The 8,103-nt window shown below is 21.4% G+C and overlaps 1 long non-coding RNA gene across 1 annotated transcript in view; it reads right to left on the reverse strand.

Annotated features, from left to right (window-relative positions):
• Nucleotides 1-6,192, reverse strand: part of LOC136982026 (uncharacterized) — a 17,210-nt gene extending 11,018 nt beyond the window's left edge. The window contains exon 1 of the long non-coding RNA XR_010881826.1: nucleotides 6,168-6,192. This is a non-coding gene — a long non-coding RNA (uncharacterized lncRNA). The remainder of the gene's footprint in view (nucleotides 1-6,167) is intronic.
• Nucleotides 6,193-8,103: the final 1,911 nt, after the last annotated feature.

Raw genomic sequence — 8,103 nt, forward strand, 5'->3', positions numbered from 1 at the left:
AAATGTTGAAAAAATAAAAAAGAAACTGTTATATAAAAATAGAAAGGTTCAGAGAATAAAACTAGGAGATTTACAAAAATAACTTTATATCTAAATTGATAACTGTTCTGGAATAACTGTCAACTTTACTGAGCGCTTTCAACGTTACACATCACATCAGATAAAGACTTCATCCTGACATAAAGTATATTCGGTTAAACAAGCAGACAAAAAAGTAGCATCATGTCCTATATAAATAGATCCGTTGAACATAGTTCTAAATGCAGACAAAATGTAAAAAGAAGAATCTAAAAAATTTATCTAAAAATTCTTTATTGCTATTTTCATTAAATTTTTAAGTATAAAAATGCTGAAACTTTCCTTTTAAAATATCAAATGTGTGAGTGAATAAAAAAGTTTTAATTAAAATTAAGTATATTATTATTATTATTAACTTAAATAAACTTTATATCAAGGTTATTTCTTTTAATTTTTATACAAATAAATTATTTATTTATGTAAAATATTTATATTTAAATATTCAAAAACTTTACATTAATATTATCATTAGTGCCAGTTAATGTATCCAGCTTTTTTAAATTTGAAATCTTCCTTAGAATATTGAATAATATTTTTATGTTAAATAAAGAAGATTTTTTATATATGTAAATGAAAACCAATTAATATTGAAAGTTTCTTTTATATATGTGTATATATACATTTACATAAAAAAATATCATTTTAAATGTTTTCTTTTGATATGTTAAAGCTGTTAAACATGAAAATTCAATAGATCAAAGTTCATGAGACCTAAACAGGTTTATGATTTTGTACAAGGTCAATTCAAAAATAATAAAAAAGGGTTGAATGTGGGTGGGGCATATCTTTGCTTGGATATTCGCCAATTTTTACAACTATCAAGGATACCGCCCTTCATTAATAAAACGTTATATGGATCATATATAGATTTTGATTACTATCTTTAATTATATATTCGAAGTTATATCAAATAATAGAAATAACTGTTAGTTATATAATATAATAAATTAAGAATTCCAATTTTTTTAAATAATCATAAACTACTCTAACTTTACAGTTTAAATTTAGTAATTATTTAAATTTTATACTTTAAGAATTTAAAAAAAAAAAAAAAAAATTGTTCCATTATTTTAAGTCTCAAGTAGTATTTTTTTCTATGTGAATATATACAGTACAATAAAAAAAGAAAAAAGAAGATAATGGTCTATTCTTGTTATTGTATTATGTGTAGAGGAACTTAATACTTTTTTCTCCTTCTTTTAATTTGGACAGTTTTATGTTTCTAAGGCTTTTCCTGGAAGCTAATTTTTTTTTCTTTTTTCTTATCTTATGAGTAAATCCGGAGATCAAGAATTGTGATATATTTTGTAGCGTTTTATGGATTTTTGAGGCCATAGCGCTTTAACTAAATCCACTTTTGAAGTTATATTCAATTTAAGATCTTGAGAAAGTATGTTGAATTCTGGGAACAAATAAACGATATTATTTTTATTTCTCGAGAAATATTTATTCGATAAATGATAATAACAATAAACATAAAAGAAAGAAAAAGCATCAAAAAGGGTAAAATGGATTTTTTCGTTAAAGTAAAAATGTAATATTCTTATAAGAATTTTAATACTATTATCAATTAAAGTAGCATTAAAATGTATATAACATAGGAAAATATTTCAATGTACTGTACATTGAATATTAAACAAGGAAAAGCTGCGAAACTTTCTCAAAATGTTATACAAAATTATATACGATTTTAGAGAGATTTTATAGATTTTATGTATGAATTATCATATAAATATCAATTGGAAATGTATTGGATTTGGAGTTTTCAGATAGATATATTTCACAATGTATTGATAGACTAATTATCAGTTTTTAAAAGCAATTTTAGGGCTTCTGCTTCTAAACATATTTAGATAATATGCAATAAGTGGAGGATTTAGATATTCAGGGGTTCTTTCACTTCTATGGCATACGATGGTAAAGACCATAGAGAATGTATTGTCTTTACAATTTACATTTGTCTACTATAATTATAGACTTTTAAGAAACGAATAAATTCACAGAATGATGTAGAGATTTCTTTGTAATTGGAGAAGTAAAGCGACCGCTCAGTCTACTTTTAAGTAAATCCGTCTCTGTTTGTAATTAGATTCGTTTGAATTTTTAAAATTATTTCGAATTAAAAAGTAAAACATCATCAATATAATTGAATGTGGACGAAAATGATTTATTTTCTTAAAATAAATTATTTTTATAAGAGGTTCAATATAATAACTGAAAATTATTTTTCTTTATGAAATTCAAAATATAAAGATTTGAATATCGAAAAATAAATAAAAATTTTAAATATTTTACTATTTAAAAATTCAAGCTAAAGTTCAAATATAAAAAGTTAGGATATTATTAAAGATGATGGTGAGATTTGAAGTTTAAAATTCGACTTTAAATCTCTTTCAAAAATTCCAAATCTTAGATAAAAAGAAAAATAAAATAAAACGACTTTTAAAAGATAATGGCACTTGAACTCTTGTCCAAAGCACTTTTCATTACTGTCCTACTTTTACTATTGTCAAATATTTTCTCTTTTTTGAAAGATAATCTTTAACCTCAGTATATAAAAAGTTTTATTTTTAAAATATAATATTATTAAATACATCATAATAAACTTAAAAGGCATGAAAATAAATTAGTAGCAAGCATAAGAAATTATTCAAGGAAGTTTTGTCATGATCATTTATAATTTTCATGCAGTGATTTGACCTTTAAAAGGAAATTTTAGAAGCTAACTACCCTCCAAGAAGAAAAAAAAAGAGTTAATATCAACAGAAGCATATCAAGAGGATAAATATGTTCCCTTTTATACGTGGGTGAAAGAACTTTAAATTATAATGATGACTAAAAATTATGAATCTAATTAATCATCGATATTATCTCTATCTACGAAACTCTTCTCACTTTGAAAGTTATAATTAAGGTCTGAAATTGCTTAAGATGTTCCATCATAAAATATGATAACTGTTAAAATGAGAAAATTGTTTATCTTGTAATTAATGTCGATAGGCACATTTCAAAGAAGATTAGTTGCAGACTAGCGGGTTATAATCATGTTGCAATTTTACTTACAGACTATTTATATTTTAATAACGTTAAAATTATTTTTAAAAAATACAATAAATCATTGAAAATTTAAATTTATAGATTGTTTTACAGAAGGTTATGTAAAAGGTATATAATATAAAATAATTTTTAATGCCTATAATGTGATAATCATTATGTTTTGCGTATTGTATGTGTTCTTTAGTAATATATAATATATTTATTTAATGATAATAATATATTTTTTTATATATATATGAAGATTTCAACACTGATTATGAACCACCGACTATCACGAATGAACGACTTTCGAAGTTGAATGATCGAACCTTATCGATTATCAATAAAAAAAAAACTTGAATTTAAAAATTTTCTAAGAAAAGTTTAATAAATATATTTTATTAAATATTCTAAGATTTTTAATGCAAATTTAAGTAGTTTTACTTTAGAAAAAAAGTAGATTTTTAGCTTCTTAATTTACAAAATAGCATAAACTTTTAAGATTTTCGAGTAATAAAAAATCATGGCGAATTTCCAGATTTGTAGTTTTATTTAAAAAGTAAAAACTGTTATGTAATTATTAGAAAGTACTTTATATTTTTATAATATAATTCTTACGAGTAACATTGTAAATTGATTGTATTCCTCGATTTTTCAAGTTAGAAATGAATACGGAGATTTGAAAATAATCAACAAATATGAGAGAATTCTCAATAAGTTTATTTAATCTTAGTATCATTTACAAATGGAAAAAATCGTTTTTTTTTCCTTTTTGTTTCTTCTTTTTTAAAAATAAGCAGATGTTAGAAGTAATCAGCTTCTCAATTTAATCAACTGCTCTTCTATATTTTTTGTTTTGCTCTTAAAGTAAAGAATAGGGCGTATGGGATTACTAAATTGACTAACATCAAAAATAAATGAGATTCTCTATTTTTCGCTTTACTTTTTTTTGTTATTATTATTATTATTATTATCATTATTTTTTTTTTATTTCGCCAAACGATCGATAAATATTCTAACAATAGTTAACAATCTCCTTTTAACTGACTTGTGAATAAGATGTCGGTAACAGATAATTACATATTATTTTCTGCTAAATGAGATATCAGATAATTTTGTTGATAGCATCCTATTAATTTTATCGATCTATTCGAAAAATCTTTTATAATCTTCAGCTTAAACAAAAACTGGTTATAAACTAAATGATAACTATTATATTTTAACACCTGTTAATTTTATTTTATATTTCTAAAAATATAATTAAAGTAATGTAAATTTTTAAAGTTTATACTTATATTCTGTAAATAAATTGTTTACAGTTTAAAATGTAAAAATTATGTCGAAACAGAGTAAAGTTCATATTCAATTAACGCAACTTTCCATACAATATACAAAATTATAGCTTACATCAGCATTAAAATTTTCGGAATAATTTCAAAATTGAATATAATAATTTGATTATTTAATCAGAAAATTTATCTAATTTTAAATTTCATAACAGTTTCAGAGTTTCTAATTATCATCGCATCTTTTCCTTCAATGTTTATACATATACATTTACACAAACATAATAGAACCGAAGAAAAAAAAAACCATTTTAATAAGTTTCTAACTCGAAACAATAGAACAATAATCAAAAAAATCTTTATGAGAAAGTGTATTTTACAATTTTTTTGTAAAACAGTAATGGAGTGACGCCCAAGGACATTGTATGATGCCAATAATCACGAAAAGACGACGAACCTCTTCTGAAGGTCAATTGAAGGAGTAGAAATTTCGTAATCACTATTACTTCTTTTAATTCCCAATGATCTTCTCATCATCAAATAGAAAATGGTAGACATAAAACCGAAAAAAAATGGACAAACAATTAAATAAATTACTTATTCTTCATCGGATCGATACACTCTAATATGCATCTTAATGAGCATAGAATACGCACCAATGATTTTCAATATACTTCAATGATCGGATGATCAGCATTGTAAATTATTATCTTCTTGTTTTTTTTCTTATAAAGCTGTTAAAATAATGCAATTTTTTTTCATTCTTTCAAAAAATAGAAAAAAGATATCTCTAGGTATCCTGAACAACTTTAATTTTTGAGAAGTTACATAAAGGGAGACTATTTGTATCAAATGAGGAATGAGGTTAATGGAATGGCAGGACAAATGACTGTAATTTTAGTAATTATGGTTGTGACAGAACTATTTTCTCTATCTGCTTCACTCTATTACCAGAAATTTTGTTTACTGTAAAATACACACACACACATATAGCAATTGAACAAATTATTTTAAAAATTTCCATGTTTTATGCTTAATGAAATATAATAAAAAAGTATGCATTAAAATTTAACTTTAAATATAGCTCATTATGATTGCAAGTATTGAAAAATATGCAAATAAATAGGAAAATTTTAAATATTGAAAAGTAAATAAAAAGGAAAAATATATATTACAACATTTTATCTAGTTTTTGGTTCTGTAGAACACAAAACATTTAATAATTATTCAAAAATTCGATGTGCATATTGGCATAAAATTTATTGTTTTCTAGAATGTTTATTTAGTTTTGAATATATTCAGAATAAAGCAATCATTAAATAATTTAAAATATTTAAAAAATTATAAGAAAATATGTATGCAGAGGTAAACATAATCATAAAAACAAGTAACAGTTTCAAAACAGATTTTGTAGTTTTGTAATAAAAATAGTCAGTTATAAAAGTAACAAATATATATAGGGAAATAGTGAGAATGTTTATAATCAAAAAGTAAAATTAATCATAAAATCATTCAACAAACCTCAAAAAAAAACCGAAAAACTTTTATTTTTTATTACAAATTTTCATACAAAAGAATAACAGAAATAAAGAGTAAACTTTTAAAGAAATTTGTAATAGAAAAATTAAAATTTATTTAAAAAACTATAATTGACACTTAAGAAAGTAAGAAAATTTATAAAATAAAAAAATTATTCTAAAAATAATCAATAGATTTAATAAAAAAAAGTGAGAAATTTGGAAAAAATTCAAACCAAACGGCAATTACCAAAGAAGACAAGCTTGACCACTTCCGCCAAAAGTAAATTAAATCCAATAAAATGAGTTAAATATTCAATAATAAAAATTATATAGGAAATGAGTGGGAAGATTAATTACATGTTCTACCCAAATTTTTCCAAGAAACGAGATCTCCTCCTACTCTTTAAATAAAGATTTTTCCTACTTACTGTTTTTAATGATTACGCTTACAATTAAAGTTATTTTATATTGTAATAATAAATAAATATTTTAAAAATTCTAAAAGTTTTATAAATTATTTATATTTTTATATATTATTTTCAAGATAGGATGATGTCCAACAAGACTTCTTTATATAATCTAATTTATGTAAAAATTAAAATAAAATAGTTATACTTATTCAAAATAAATATAAACAATATTTTCAATAATTTATTTATATTTAAAAATTATTTTAAGGATGTTATACCGTTATTGGCAGCAGCTTGTTTATGATGTTTATGCACATGCTTTTAGCATTTTTAATAACATATTTCTTTACATTTACACAATTTGTTTATATTTTAAATATTTATTTATAAATTTTAATAGAAAATAAGTAACTTAAATATAAATATGTATCTATAATTTTACTAATAAGTCACAGTTTTATTTAAATATTAAAATTAAATATAAAAAAATAATTTATTTAATTATTAATAAATCTTATAAAAGTTTGAGTTTTTAAAATTTTTAATATTTAATACATAATATATTAATTTATTAAGAAGTTTCATTTTTTAAAGTTTTTAAAGTTTGAATATATATTATTTAAATTTAATAAAAGAAAAAATATTCAGTATATTATTATTTTTTTATTTAAAATATAATGAGAGGAATGTTTTTAAATATTTAAAGTAAAAATTCTGCATTTAAAAAAAAAATCTAAAATAATCAGAGGAGAGAGTTGAAAAAAAAAGAAGAAAAAGAAAGCGTTGAAAGTATTTGGTATTGACGAAAATAAATTGTACAAAAAAATGGCAAAATTCCAAAATTGCATTCAGAGTAACTATATTATAAACTAGATAAATTTATTCAGATGTATAGAATTTTTATGATGTTAAAAATCGTATAATAATGCTGATAAATCAATCACAAAGGATGAAAAATGATGATGAAATTGCTTAAACAAACTTAATTCTTGATCAAAAAATTTACTTTACTTTGCTATTCAACAGAAAATTTTTTAAAAATTAACGAATTTTCTTCAAAAAACATTTAGAAAAACATCAAAAAAAGAAAAGAAAAAAAAACTCATTAACTCATTCATCAATTAATTTTCTAGTTAAATTTTTATAATAAAAAAAAATAAAAAACTTTTTTGATTCTAAAAAACTAATTAAAAAATTATATACATATATAAATATGTTTTAAATTTAAATTTTATTTTTTATGATAAATTATTAATTTTCTAAAACAATATAAAATGCTATAAAACTAGTTTTTCTTTTTAATATTGCAGTTTTATTTATTTATGCAAACTATTTTTCTTCTTATTATGAATTTTATTTTATAAATAAAAATTTAATATTTAGAAAAATTTAAAAAAGAAAAAATACTCATTAACTTATTCATCAAATTAATTTCCTACTTACATTTTAAAATCATAAATATATTCAGGAAGATTTTTTTTCTTTCAAAAAATGCAATTTTTAAAGACAAAATTGCATTTGAAACTAATTTAAAAGTTTTTATGTTTTTTTTTTAAGTTTTACAATTTTTTATGACACGTTATTAATTTTTAAAGTTATATAAAATGTATATATACATTGTTATTGTTGCAGTTATAAAATATTTATTCTATTTATGCAAACTGTTTTTTATTTTTTTATTTTTGTGTATTTTTTATAACCAGAATCATTCTAGTTGCTTGCATTTCCCCCCTTCTTTTCTTCTACTCGATTTTTCAAATTCCTGGCATTAGT

This window comes from Centruroides vittatus, unplaced genomic scaffold (genome assembly GCF_030686945.1).
Source record: "Centruroides vittatus isolate TY-2023 unplaced genomic scaffold, ASM3068694v2 contig_1168, whole genome shotgun sequence".
In the NCBI taxonomy this organism is placed as follows: domain Eukaryota; kingdom Metazoa; phylum Arthropoda; class Arachnida; order Scorpiones; family Buthidae; genus Centruroides; species Centruroides vittatus.